Genomic DNA, 15,727 nt, shown 5'->3' on the forward strand with positions numbered 1-15,727 from the left:
TATAAAAGGGAAGAAGACTTCCTTCAGAAAATGGAAGTCCTGCCCGAATGAAGAGAACAGGAAGTAACATAAACTCTGGCAAAAGAAATGCAAGGAGACAATAAGGGGAGCAAAAAGAGAGTTTGAAGAGCATATAGCTAGAAGTGTCAAGGGGAATAACAAAAACTTGTTAAAATATATCAGAAGCAGAAAACCTTCTAGGGAGGCAGTTGGACCCCTAGGTGATAAAAGTGTGAATGGGATTATTAAGGAGGATAAGGAAATTGCAGAGAAGCTGAATTAGTTCTTTGCATCTGTCTTCATGGCGGAAGATACTGTGAGCACATATCCTTTCCAGAACTGAGCTTCTCAGGCTTGGAGGCTGAAGAACTGGGCCCAGTTTGAGGTGATGAGGAAAGATGATTCAAACTGTCTTGAAAACTAAAAATTAACAAATTGATAGGGCCAGATAGCATCCACCCAAGAGTTCTGAAGGAACTGAAATGTGAAGTTGCTGATCTCCTTGTCCCTACAATCAGGCTCTGTACCAGAGGACTGGAAAGTAACTAATGTAACTCCAGTTTTCAAAAAAGGATCCAGTGGGGTCCAGGAGATTACAGGCCGGTTAGCTTAACTTTGGTGCCGGGTAAATTGATGGAAAGCACGCTTAGGGACAGAATTGTTAAACATACAGAAGAACAGGCCCTGCTGAAGGAGAACCAGCATGGATTCTGCAAGGGCATGTTTTGCCTCACTAACCTTTTGGAGTTGTTTTGAGAGTGTCAGAAGGCATGTGGATAAAGGTGATCCGGTTGACATGCTATAGTTGGACTTCCAAAAATGCTTTTGACAAAGTTCCCCACCAAAGGGTCTTGAGTGGGTCTTGAGTAAACTTAGCAGTCATGGGCTAAGGGAACATGTGTGTTTCGGTAACTGGTTGAAGGACTGGAAACAGAGAGTAGGAATAAATGGACAGTTTTCACAATAGAGAGAAGTAAGAAGTGGGGTCTCCCAGGGATCTGTACTGGGACCAGTGCTCTTTAACTTGTTCACAAATGAACTAGAAGTTGGGGTAAGCAGCAAATATGACACTAAAATATTTAGGGTAGTGCTAAATAGTTCCCCTGTTTTGGGTTTCACCATGATGACATCTATTTATATATTGCTTTTCAACAAAAGTTCCCAAAGCGAAATATAAATAAATAAAGATGGTTCCCTGTCCCCAAAGGGCTCACAGCTAACAGGCCTGTAATTTCCTGGATCCCCCCTGAATCCCTTTTTTGAAAATTGGAGTTAAGTTAGCTACTTTCCAGTCCTCTGGTACAGAGCCTGATTATAGGGACAAGTTACATATTTTTGCTAGGAGATCAGCCAGGAGGAGATCAGTACCCCTGCTAACTGAGAAAAGAGGCAGCTTTTAAAAGTGGTGATTCTCTTTATTGAGCGGGGAACAACAATTGGCCGTATCCAGCCCCAGCATGGCATCCTCCCAGTGTCTGTTGCTGGTGTCTATTTTCTTTTTAATATTGTGAGCCCTTTGAGGATGAGGAGCCATCTTTATTTATTCATATTTCTCTGTGTTGGGAACTTTTTGTTGAAAGGTGGTATATAAATAGTTATTGTCGTCTTGGTGAAACCCAAAACAGATCATGAGAAGCTCCAAAAATATCTCTCTGAACTGTATGAGTGGGCAACAAAATGGCATTTGAGGTTCAATGTAAGCAAGTGTAAAGTGATGCATATTGGGGCAATATATGCTAATGGGATCTGAGCTGTTAGTGACTGACCAAGAGAGAGATCTTGGGGTCATGATGGACAGCTCATTGAAAGTGTTGACTCAATGCGCGGCAGTGGTAAAAAAGGAGAATTCCATGCTAGAGATCATTAGGAAGTGGAGTGAAAATAAAAATGCTAATATTATAATGCCCTTATACAAATATGTTGTGCAGCAACATATGGAGTACTGTGTACAGTTCTGGTCACTTTATCTTAAGAAGGATATAGTAGAATTGGAAAAGGTGCAGAATAGGGCAACCAAGATGATCAGGGGTCAGAAGCACCTTCTTTATGAGCAAGGCTACAGCATTTGGGGCTCTTGAGTTTGAAAAAGAGGCAACAAAGGGGAAACATGATTGAGGTGTATAAGATTATGCACAGAACAGAGAGAGTGGACAGATATTCAGGGGTCATCCCATGAAACAGAAGATCAGGGAAATTTAGGACTGACAGAAGGAAGCTCTTTTTCACACAGTGAATAATTAATCTATGGAATTCTTTGCCATAGATGTGGTGATGGCCACTAGTTTGATGGCTTTAAAAGGAGCTTAGTCAAATTCATGGAGTACGGGTCTATCGATGCCTACTAGTCTGGTGGCTATAGGCCACCTCCAGCCTCAGAGGCACAATGCCTCTCAATACCAATTGCAGGGGAGCAACAGCAGGAGAGAGGGCATGCCCTCCCTTCTTGCCTGTGGGCTCTCCAGAGGCATTTGGTTGGCCACTGTGTGAAACAGGATATTGGACTAGATAGGCCGTGGGCCTGATCCATCAGGGCTTTCGTATGTAGAGAATTTTTGAGGTTGACAGATTGTGGCCATAGTCTATATCAGATGTAGGCAACCTAGGCTCCACAGCTGTTGTTGGACCATAACTCCCACCAATTTATTGTGGCTGGGGATGGTGGGAGTTCAACAACAGCTGGAGAGGCAAGATTATGTTCCCCTGGTCTATATGGTTATTTCCCAAAGATAAGCACTTAAAAGAGTTTTTGAAAGACTTTACTATCTTACAGAATTGTATGGATAAACACATCAAAACTGTGAGCAACAGACATAATGATGGTAGGGAAGATATGAGTGTTATGCTAATGCAGATAAACCTACTTCTGAAACAGACCATATGATACTATTTCCCTTTGCATCTGTTCAAGCTAAATAAACTCAAGATCTCATTATCTGTGGTGAACGTTGATGTAGGCATTGGTTCTTTTTATTACAACTGTCATGGCCACAGACAGTAATGTTACATTTGAAAAAAACTGGCAGTGTGTTGGGAATGTTTAAAAGATGATGCGGAATAGATTATGTGCAGACATTCTGCTTGGGGGATTCTATAAACATTTGTAGAGTTTGATTTAAGTTTGCTATAGGCTTTTGATCAGTAAACAATTCAAAAGAGGGCTAACTCCTACTAAATCAAGCAAATGTAACATTTAGGAATGGTGCGATGTAAATAGGAAGTACTGAAAATGCTTCACAATATGATCTCAGTAATCCCTACAACAGTCCTTTAAGGTCAGCCTATTATATTACTCCCATATACCATAGAGAGAGTTGAAGAAGAAAGTGAATGACTTGTCTATGCCGCCAGTAGCCAGTGGAGTGTTGGACTAGAACTGGGGAAATCTGAGCTCAAATCCCTGCTCAACTTGAAAGCCCACTAACCTCGCTTGTGCCAGTCACTGTTTCTCAGCCTATCCTACTTCACAGAGTTGTTGTGAGAATAAAGTGTGTGTGTGTGTGTGTGTGTGTGTGTGTGTGTGTGTGTGTGTGTGTGAGAGAGAGAGAGAGAGAGAGAGAGAGAGAGAGAGAGAGAGAGAGAGAGAGATATTTTATACATAGCTCTGAGCTCCTTATACATAGCCCTGAGGGCAGGATAAAAATGTAATTTAGTACCGAGTGCTGAGCTGAGATTGGAACCAAGAACCTCCATGTTGTACCTTAGACAAATTCACTCTTGTCCACTATGCTATGCCAAATGAATGGGGGCATAAGCATGAGACTAAGCTGAGAACACTCTCCCCACACCCCCTGCCTCTGACCTGTAAATAAATATGTAATTTACAGGCTTTCGGGCACACATTTTTGTTTTTTTAATTTTGCCAACACCATAGATGGCGTTTGTGAACGGTGGAATATGCCAAATCAAAACAATTTTCTGTTATCTGTGGAGTTTGCTTATTTCCGGATTGTCAGTAAGATATTTTGAATAAAGCCCAACATAACTTTATTTAAATATATTTGATGCATTGCCATTTACCACCACTTGTAGTTTTTCACATATTGTTATCTAATCTGAGACAGTTGCTTTTTCATGACCTTGAGGAGCATGAATAAAATAGCATACTCATTTACTAGAACCAGTAATCTTGGCATCAAAAACTGTGCTTTATTTTATATAGCTTTTACATTTCTAAACTTAGCTGGATAATTGGTCTGAGCCACTATATCTAGTTTAATATCCTGTCACCGGTGGTGGTGGCCAGATCAGGATGTTTCGGGAAATATTAATAGAATCCAGTAATAATCTCTTCCTGCTGTGCACTCCTAGCTCCTTGCATTTTAAATGTATTAGGGATGCCTAAACTAGTTGGATGGATGGCTCTACGCATCCCACTAGGTATTAGCTGTTCGTATACTGCCTCATATGGATTTGTTAAGTACTCTTTTCAACTGCTGGTGACAGAGTGAGGTGCACAGCTCAGGTATGCATATTAATGGCATTGTATGTCCTCCTGGGGTGGTATTATATTTTAATATCAGAAAATCTGTGGTTTTAAGACGAGAGTTAAAGTGCTTAGAAACTGGATGCTCTGAGAATGCAGATCTACTGTGAAGTGTTGATGGCAAACTTAATTACTTTCTTTCAGGGGTGTGCGCGGAACCATTTTTTGTGGTTTGGTTCAAATTTGAACATAATTCGATCCAGACTACAGGTTCACAAACTGGTTCAATCGAACCAACTGGCTAGTCCGGTCCATTCAACAAACCAACTTGAACTGGTTTGCCCATAGGGAATAATGGGGAACTCTAACCACCCTATTAATTCCCATAGGTAGCTCCTACTGACACCAAAGCAGGTTGGGTGATAGGGTGCATGATGAGTGCTATCTACCAACCCACAAAACAGTTGGTCAATCGGGCAATTTTAAATGAATTTTTGAATCTCCCCCCCCCGCCCACGCTAACCCTAGTAGTAACAAAGTCCAGGTGGGTTGTGCTGCATACGGAGCTAATGGACACTGACCATATGGCAGATTAGCTGTATGTGGTCATCAGATCCTAGGTAGAGAAATGGCTGTCAGGGTAGCCAAACCTTTGCCGAGAGTTCCTGGTCACCAACAATGGTGCCATCATGTTGGGGGCAGTCTGTCAGCTGCAATTTGTATCCATCCATTGTATGGCACTGCACCTGACCATGACAGATGCGCTTGGCCTTAAGGAGGCTAAGGCCAGGCAACATCAAGGCCTCCCCACTGAATGCCCTGCTGCCGCCATAGCTGCTCTTGTGGAGAAGTGCTGCAAGATAGCACCCACTAGTAGTCAACAGCTGGCGGGAGGGCAGATGGGGGCCAGCAGGTGTGCTACCCACTCACCCAAAATGTCAGGTGGGGGAGGAGGAAACAGCCACCAGTTAAATTCACTGGAGTGTTAGTAACTTAGGAAAACAAAAAGCAGTTGGCACTACAAAAGAAAAATGCGAGAGATGGCTAAATCTCTCTTCCCCTGCCTCCCTCCCTCCCCACTAGCAGAAGGCCCCGAAGAGAGATTCAGCAACAGGGCAAGAAGGAGGGCCAGCAAAAGCTTGGCAGCCAGCTCTCTTCCTCCAGATCCAAATGCAGAGTAAAGCCAGGCACTGTCTGCCTGAGCTTTAAATACACTTAGAAACCCCCTCCTTTTTGCACCATCCCTCCTCCCAGCCAATGGAGACAGAGTTGCCCTGACAACACTTGATTTGGAAGGATAACAAGCCCAACCAGAGGAGAGGAAATCTCAAGCCATTGGGAAGACAGTGGCAGAAAACCAACTGGCAAGGGAGAAAAACAAGCGAACAAAATGGTGGCCGCCATAGCCACTCAAACCTTCGGGCTGGTTTGCATCTAACCTCATTCAATCATAGGCCAGCCACCTTTCCTGAGCCGGTCCAGTTTGCAATAGAACTGGACAATCCGACCCGGTTTGCGGTGAACTGGTTCATTTCGAACCATTCATGTGTATATCCTTCCTTCCTTCCTTCCTTCCACATGTTTATATATACTTGCCTATAATAAATGTCTCAAGGTGATTTACACCAATTTAAAATACATCTATAAAGTGAAAAACAGACAAAACATTTTAATTGTTAATTAGGACATCACATGTGAGATGTTCTGGATCATTCACAATGCGCAAGGCAGAAACAACAGGTATATCTGGAGCAAGTGATTGTGGATGTTGCACTTGTTGAAGTAGCCATGATAGCTAAATGTGATGGTCAGGGTAGCATTATTCTCAGTATCAGTTTCTCGGGACAAACAATCCAGAAAAGTTACAGTCACCCTCTAGTGTAATCGCAGGTTTACATTGTTAGTAGAGGGCAGTTTGTCAATGGCCAGGTGAGGAATAATATCTGTTTCTGTGGAATAATGTCCGACGGACTAAGAAGCTGTCCAGATTCAACAAAAGTTTCAGAGAGAAGGAGCATGGCCAAATAAACTTGTGTAGGCTTTTCTTCTGCTTTCCCTTTTCAAAAGTGAAACAGAAAGTCCACAAGCAACAGGTTGAAGGGATTCTAATTGCACTAAGATGGCTGTGATGGTTCTGTTTCTCACATCTTGTCAATGTTAACTCCTTGAGTCCTTGGACCCTTCCAGAGACCCCAGAGTGACCTCCTCACTCATGGTCCTATCATACTCTAGCATCAGGGATTCATTTTAATATTTGTATCCAACTTTAGAAAGAAAGAGAGAAAGAAACCCAAAGCAGCTAACAGTGAATGCAAAATAAATGCAATAATATCAGAAGATTCAGAGTACAATAATAAAATTATTGAATAGTAAAAATACTGCCATTTCCTATTTGCATAGGAATTTGGTGGTATTCACTTTAACATTTACTGTCAGGTGATAGCACCATGGCGTTTCAAGTGTTTGTAGAACTAGAGAGGATGGGTCACAGTCTGGCATTTTTGTGGCAAGGGGTCATAAAAACAGGTGGTGGTTGTTATGCTGTTTACACACAGTCTACCAGATGTTATTGACTGCATTTGGTACTTTAATTATTGGGCCCTTTCCTAGGGTCTAGGATAACTAAAGAAAAATTAAAGATAGTGTCGTAGATTTTCAGATTACTTTATTTACGGTCAATGACCAAAAGAGAGATATACAATAGTAAATGACATAAAATAGCATAATATCCTTAAAATAAGCATATACATATATCTAAAAATGGCAATTTTAAAATACACTCATAAGTTTGAGACTCTTATTTTAAAAACCACATAACAGTACTTAGTGACTATTCTGGAAATTACTGAATCTTCATCAGCTAATAAATACTTTACAAGGAAATCCCCCATTTTTCCCTTCAGATTATTTAGCAGGGGATTAATTAATTGCTGTCTTACATCCTGGTAAAGTGGGCACTTTAATAGAATATGGGCCATTGACACGATCTCCTGGCTGCAAGGACATATGCGCTTTTCATTGGGCAATTTGTTATACTTCCCGTAATAGCGCTGATGGAAAGGCATTAAACCTCGCCCTAGAGAAGGCCCATCTATGATTACAATGAGTAATCATAAACAAATAAGTAGCTGGACTTAAATCTGTCTTAAGCTGTACAGATTTGTAAAATTGTGGCAAAATAGCCCTCTCATTTTGTATTTCTATATCGACCAGTCTTTGCTGCACCAATTTGTGAGTTGTAGTCGCACCAGCCTCCTACAAAAAAGTGAGTGATAATCAGCAGCAAGAAAGCTTATGCATTATTTCCTTGCACCAGGATGCTTGTGGTTCTGCTGCCAGTAATTTGGGGATTAATCCTGTCGGGGAAAGATGCAGTTTTATCCAATAGTTTATCGATAACATCCAGGCCTTGGACTCTAATTTAAGGATGCCCGCCTCTGAGCGGTTCACTGCATTGGACACACAGTTGGGGACTCCAAACAGCTTCTTCAAGAAACCCATTTGGATTTTTTCGAGTTCGCCAAATTTTGCATACATCCCCAATTGCGCTCCATATAGTAATTGAGGAACCACCTTGATCTTGTAGAGTTTGATTGCTGCTGGAATATAGTCCTCCCCCTTAGACCAAAAAAAATCTCTCTATTGCTGCAATATTACACTTGGCCACTTCAGCCATTGAGCTGATGTGAGCATTCTTGGAGCCATTAGACTGGATGGTCATCCCTAAATATTTAAATTATTTAACTTGGTCTATTTTATGGCCGTCGATTGACCAATTATAACTTCGGTTTTCCTTACTAAAATGAACTATCTTCATTTTAGTATAATTTATTACTACCTGTTCTTCTTTGCAAAAACCAACCAACACACTTAAGGCTTTCTTCAAGCCTATTCTACTCTGAGACAAAATCACTGCGTCATCAGCGTACATAAGGATTGGTATGCATGAATATCTGTTTGTTGTAGACGATAGCATTGTAGTATTCGTGCTGTCCCGAGTGGCCTTCCGTAGTGGATGTAGTTGATTATTAATATAATATTGTTGTTGTTGTTGTTTACACAGTCAGACAGGTGTTATTGACTGGTTTGTTTTATACAGACATCGAGTCCTTCCCAAGGACCTGGGATAGCTGGATTTTATTATCAATGTTGTTGCTGTTATTACAGATATCGTCGCAGAATATAGGCTGTTCCCAGTAAAGTTCATTTTTGTAATTGGCTGATGGTGATTTATGTGGCCCCTATGGTGTTGAGGTGCTCTTCAAGTTGTTTTGGAATTGCACCTAGGACATCAATTACCCCTGGGATTATTTTGGTCTTTTTCTGCCACAGCCTTTCAATTTCAATTTTTAGATCTTTGTATTTTGTTGTTGTTTTTATTTCTTTTTCTTCTATTCTGCCATCCCCTGGTATTGCTATGTCGATTATTTTAACTTGTTTTTCTTTCTTCTCGATTATTATTATTATTATTTTATTATTTTACACACCTCTATACTGCCCAAAACCCACATCTCTGGGCAGTTTACAACAAGCAAACAAAAAGCTAAAACATTCGTTAAATGACAACAAAAAACATAAAACAGTAGTTAAAACAAAATAAATGACATAGTAAAAGTTAAAACATTACAACAATTTAAATTTTGAAACAACATTTTAAAACAATGTTAAAACTGTAAAAACAATATTTAATTAAAAGCCTGAGTGAATAGGCACGTCTTTAAAGACTTTTTAAAAGTTGTCGGAGATGTGGAGGCTCTTATTTCAGCAGGGAGCACGTTCCAAAGCTCTGGGGCAGCAGCAGAGAAGGCCCATCCTCGAGTAGCCACCAAACGGGCCGGTGGCAACTGCAGACAGACCTCTTCTTATAATCTCAATGGGCGGTGGGGTTCATAACAAAGAAGACGTTATCTTAAATACACAGGACCCAAGCTGTTTAGATTTTTATAGGTTATAAACAGCACCTTGTATTTTGCCTGCAAACTAATCTGCAGCCAGTGTAGGTCTTTCAATACGGGAGTAATATGGTCTCTCCGAGACAACCCAGAGACCAACCTGGCTGCCGCATTCTAAACCAGCTGTAATTTCCGGACTACACACAAGGGCAACTCCACATAGAACCCATTGCAGTAATCCAGTCTGGAGGTTACCAGCAGATGTACCACTGTTCTGAGGTCATTCACCTCAAGAAACAGACACAGCTGGCATATCAGCCGAAGCTGATAGAAGGCACCTCTGGCCACTGCCTCAACATGGGATACCAGGGAGAGGCTCAGATCCAGAAGCACCCCCAGACTGTGCACCTGTTCCTTCCGGGGAAGTGACCCCAGCCAGAACAGGCAGATCAAACTCATCTCCCGAGTTTCGACCCCGCACAATGAGTACATCCATCTTATCTGGATTCTGTCTCAGTTTGTTATCCCTCATCAAGCCCGTTACTACCCCCAGGCAGTCATTTAGGGAGGTTATGCACCCTCCCAATGATGCTGACATGGAGAAGTACATTTGGGTGTCATCAGCATACTGGTAGCACCCTGCACCAAATCTCCTGATGATCTCTCTCAGCGGTCTCATGTGGATGTTAAACAACATCAGAGGCAATACTGAGCCCCGAAAGACACCATACAAAAGTTCAGATTTTGAAGAACAGCAGTCTCCAAGGGACACCTTCTGGAACCTGCCCGAGAGGTAGGAGCAGAACCACCACAAAGCAGTGCCTCCCACTCCCAACCCCATCAGACGCCCCAGAAGGATACTATGGTCGATAGTATCAAAAGCCACCAAGAGGTCCAATAAGACCAACAGAGTCACACTTCCTCTGTCAGAGATCATCATCAGGCCAACCAAGGCAGTTTCCACCCCATAGCCCACCCGAAAGCCAGTTTGAAATGGGTCTAGATAATCAGTCTCCTCCATGACTGTCTGGAGTTGGGAGGCCACCATCCTCTCAGTTACCTTGCCCAGCCACGGAAGGTTGGAAACAGGACTGTAGTTGATCGACTCTGAGAGATCTAAGGTAGGCTTCTTCAGAAGCGGTCTAATAATTGCCTCCTTAAGACAAGAAGGCATCTAGCCTTCCCTCAGAGAAGCATTTATAATCTCTACCAGGTCTTCTACAACAACCCCCTTGCCAGATAGTATAAGCCATGTCAGGTAAGGGTCAAGAGAACAGGTGGTAGGTCGTACCATTCCAGTCAGCTCATCCACGTCCTCAGGAGTCACAAACTGGAACTGATCCAACTTAACCACACAAGAAATGTTGCAGGACACCTACACATCAGATACTGAAGTAATTGTGGAGACGGAATCTAAGTTCGCCCGAATACAAGAGATTTCCCCCACAAAGAATTCATTAAACATGTCACAGGGAGTAATTGATGGTTCCAGATTCTGATTCAACGGAGGAGAGGCACATACTAGCCCTTTCACAACCTTGAACAAAGTCATCTTATATTCTGATCTAAATTGGGCTCAGGAGTTCATTAGGGAGTAGAAGATTAAGAATTTTATATGGTTCTTAGTGTTTCAGGACATGGTTAAATTAAAGGAAATAGTTGAATGTGAATGGGCTAAATTCAGTTGGTTTATTGATGAAGAATATACATATTTTGACCAATACTGTAGTTGTGCTAAGTGTTCAGCACAAAATATCCTTGTTTAATTTGTCATAATGTAACTGCAGTGAGGGGAGTGTGGAAGAGGTGAGGGGGGAGAGTGCTTGAGCCTAAGGTCGATCCTGAACTTGCTTTTAGGTAAAATCCTGGACATTGAGTCTTGCCTGAGGGGCACATTGTGTGGAACCTTTTTGTTTGCTTTTTAAAGCATCATAGTACTATTGTAAGAGAGGGACATGAGGGAGGCATGTACTGTATGTGTTAACTCTCTTTTTTATGAAATACTTATTCAGGTTTTTGTTTCTGCTGCTAGCAGTATATTAAACGCATTTCTTGCATAGGTGAATTTGGACTCTTATGTTGAACTCTGTAGAAATAGAGACAACACTCTTTGTCAATGCTGCTTGTTCCTGTTCTCTCCTAGGATGGGTGAGATTTTGGATGTGCAGTTTACACAATACTTAGTTTACAATAATGTTGGTAATCCCTTAAAATTCAGTAAGCCGCCTTTTCCATTTCCATCACCTGCTCAAAAGCAGGTGTTCTTTAATCACACATGCACTTCATCTGTCTTCCTTAAGTTATGTCTGCATATTCAAGACTCTGGAAGATATTCTGCCTTATATGTAACTTTAATGCAATGATGTTTCATTAAGGTTATATGCTACAGTACAAGTTTGGTGCAATTTAATCTGGATGCAGTTTATGGCAATGTCCTGGCATAACTGTATGAATTCTACATGAATTTATCTTTGGCACTAGAGGGAAGTAATTTTTATCTTAGGTTAATACTTCAGCAGTTCTTATTTTCTGTTTCTGTAAAACATTCTTAGAGCATTTTTGAAACATTTTGTTACTCTTGCATGTGGGTAGTAAATGCAGTGACTGCATTAAATCTTTAAAGTTTTGTTCTTCACCATTTTACTTGCATTGTTAATATTCCTGAGGTAAAAGGTGGTATTAATTTTTGCAGGTGAAAATCCTAATGGAGGTCACTACCAATTATAGTGCATTACTCCAAAGCTCAGGTGCATATCAGGCTAGGTATGCAAAAGTTCTTTCTTTTTCGTGGAATAGTTGATTGTGGGAGTGAGAATCAAGCACAATTAAGTAGCTGTAGGGGTAAAAATTGGCATTTCAGAGAGCATTTTGATGACAGAGTAGGCCAAGCCTCACTTTGGATTCTGAGGTAAAATGTTCTGACTGGAAATTCTTTTCTTCAGGGTCTTTCTGGCTGATCGAAACAGGAGAGCAATTTTAAATTTTTGAAGGAAGAAATCACTTCCCGCAGTAAACCCTGAGGCAGTGCCACAAAGAAGTGCTCTGACTGGTGAGAGCAACACAGCTGCCTCTGAAACGGAGGTAGTTGTTCATTTTCTCCAAGTTCTTGTCTTAAGTCCAGTTCAATGAGACCTTTAGATGGTACCACACTTCCTTCACTAAAACTGCCTCCGTGTTTTTCGTTTTTCTTTTTGGGGTGGATTATCTCTAGGAGTTGTCTTCTACAGGGTAAATGTTGTTTTGTGGCACATAGTATGAGTGAAGTAGAGTCCCTTGTGAGTGTGGTATCTCAATTACCTAGCTATCTTTCTTATAGACAACAAAATATGTTGGTGATGGTTTTGAGATATTGTCTTAAATTAGTATGGCAGATTTATATAGCCACAGATGTAATCTGCATACAACTGTGTAACTAAAACCTAAAATGCTGCCCATCTGTGTGCTCTGTAGGGCTTTTATTCCCATTCCCCAATTAGCAAGTTGCAAACTCACTTTTGACTAGTTCATTCACCAATTTGACCTTCCCTTACTCTTCAATCTCGCTGCTCAGTATTCTTGATTTTGACTTCTTTCATCTTCTTTGTGGTCTCTGTATAGTTGGGATTATTCTTTTGTCTTTAACCCTGTGCATCCTAGTATGAAGGTGGCTTTGGATGTTTATTACTATTACTATGCCCCACACTTCCTTTCCCTCTGCACCTGTATCTCATCTGACTTTGCGTCTAGCCTGCCTGGAAGATGAGCTCCTGATGAAAGGACAGTTTGCACACTTTCTGTTCTACTTCAGATGAGATGGAAATGCAGAACAACAGGAAGAGCTGCTTATTTGTGCTTCCGCTTCCCTTTGCTATTTTGTAAGGATACACTTTGAGAGGTTTAACTGGATTGTGATATGGCCGGGAAATTTCTATAGTGTTTTATTATTGAACTTTTACTTGAAATTAAAAATAATCCTTTGCATTCTTAATACAAAGAATACTTCTATTGAACTTTTTACTTTTACTTCTATTGAACTTTTACTTTAAATTAAAAATAATCCTTTGCATTCTTAATACCAAGGATATGCGTGGTCTGCACATGCCTGCTTGCACACAATCTACAAGGAGAGTGTCAAGTTTATACTGTACGGTATATCAAACATATTGAGAAAAACAATTGCTTAAAACTGGCCTTTCTCTTTTTTTCTTCCCTACAAATTTTAATTGTACTGGCAAACCTCATTATATGTGGTTTCAGTATTTGCAATTTGCGTAACCGTGGTGAGGGAATAGGTACCCAACCTCAGCATACACAAAGTGGGGAAGACTCGCGAATCAACAGGTCGGGATCAGCCACAACCATACTTGTAAAAGAGAATCTAGCAAGGATTCCCCTTTACAAGTAAAGGGCTTGGGTTGGAGGGGGGCAAGGGGAAAGGGGACAGAAAGGAGAGGGGCGAGGGGAAAGGAGGCAGCCGTAGCAGCGGGGATTGGGTCGGAGGTGGCACATTTTACCTTCTAAAATAGTCACAGATAGTGTGAGCAGTGGCTTCAACAGTGGGGATTGCAGAGTAGGTGGTGGTGCATCTTTCCTTTTAATTGCTGCGGAGGTGACCGCAGCAGCAGGGATTGTGGTGGGAGCAGCAACAGAGACTTCCTTCTCCCTCCAAGCCTCTCTTCCAACTGAGCGTGCGGCCGGTCTGCATCCCATTTTGGGTCGCCTCCTCTGCAATCCCCACTGTTGCAGCTGCCACTCCCACCATCTGTGGTGATTTGAGAAGGTAAAATGTGCTGCCTCTGACCCAGTTCCCACTGCTGTGGCTGCCTCTGCCGCCATCCACGGCAATTTTAAATGGTGGTTTTTTTAAAAAAAGCATTTTTGCCCAATTTTTGGGCATTCTTTGGTTAATTTATTTACTTTTTTTAAAAAAACACCATTTTAGTCCAATCCCCCCCCCCCCCGCCCTTAGGAACCTAACCCACATGCTTCCATAGCCCCAATTACCTGGTATTCGCAGTTTCAGCATCCACAGCACTAGCTGGGAATGAAACCCCCACGAATACCAAGGTTTTCCTCTATTACTTTTTAATATCTGTGGTCTAGGTTGTATCAGCTATGAATTGATCGAATTGAAGGAGCTGTTCTCATAGCTTGTTGTGCAGAAACAAATTCTCGACTTGAGTGTATTGGGTCTCATTTACACTAGTTGCATTCACATTAGCAAGGGGAACATGATAGAAGCCCTTTCTAAAGAAGTTCAATATGCTGGCCTTTGTATGACCTTTGAATGTGGGCCAGTCACTTCTCTCTCAGCCTAACCTACTTCACAGAGTTGTTGTGAAAGAGAAACTCAAGTATGTAGTACACCGCTCTGGGCTCCTTGGAGGAAGAGCGGGATATAAATGTAAAAAATAATAATAATAATGTATCATACGAGTGAAGCAGCAGGCATGCTGGGGAGTTCTGGGGCTGAGACGGAATACTGGATAGCACATGTCCAAATCTGTTGTCATGATTTATACTTGAGATTTACCAGTTTGCGTCTTATATGCCATTGAACACATTCTCTTTCCTAAAGATTACTGAGGAGTGACTCAAAGCATCAGGAATATTTGAATATTTGGCAATATGAAATTACATTTTCATGGGGTGTACAAAAGGATTCAACTGAAAACTAAGTTAATATTTGTAATTCCCAGGCTTCCACAAGTTTACTTGCCATGACAAAAGAACCACCACCTCCTGGAAAGCTTGATGAGTACCAATCCCAGCCTGAGATCTAGGTGGGGATCTTCCCAGTAGTTGTGCAGCAAACCCATGTCCTCCTCAGCAGCAAGGTTGGGAAGAATGCTGGAGATGTGCTTTTTCTCTGCATCGCCAAGGCACTTGAGGTGCCTTGGCCACACAGAACCAAATGGGCATCTTCCTCCTCCATCTCCCTTTCCTGCCCCAAAGTATGAAAAAGGAGGTGGGGATAGTTGTAGCTGCAGCTTGGCCAAAGTGGCAATGGGAGGGGCGGGGCAGGCAACCACAATTTTGATGGCTGATGAACACCACAACTTTGATGGCTTGATGACCAAGACCAGCCAAAAATTGTGGAAATCCTCATGATATTAATTACTTTACTGTTACTATAACAGGTACATATAATTTAGATCATTAGAAGTATTTTCATTATTTAAAAATCTAAAAATGTTTGTCATCAAATTGTATAGGAAAAGGTTTTAATGAAACCTATCAACCCTGTGAGTCTTTTGAGGGGCGGGGTAGGATGACATTTTCTATGAGCATAGAATACTACTTTTTGTATAAATGCCATAGCAGTATATCCATGTTGACCAATGATAGCTTACAATTGTTCATGTAAACATTTACAAAGGAACAATCTCTGTAACTAAAAGGAGTGCTGCAATGGAATAGTAGGTGTGAGAAC

At 41.5% G+C, this 15,727-nt stretch overlaps 1 protein-coding gene across 1 annotated transcript in view; it reads left to right on the forward strand.

The window, feature by feature from the left end:
- MAN2A1 (mannosidase alpha class 2A member 1) overlaps positions 1-15,727 on the forward strand; it is a 108,102-nt gene that overhangs the window by 66,601 nt on the left and 25,774 nt on the right. The gene's annotated exons all lie outside the window — the stretch shown is intronic.

This window comes from Hemicordylus capensis, chromosome 2 (assembly GCF_027244095.1).
Source record: "Hemicordylus capensis ecotype Gifberg chromosome 2, rHemCap1.1.pri, whole genome shotgun sequence".
Taxonomy (NCBI): domain Eukaryota; kingdom Metazoa; phylum Chordata; class Lepidosauria; order Squamata; family Cordylidae; genus Hemicordylus; species Hemicordylus capensis.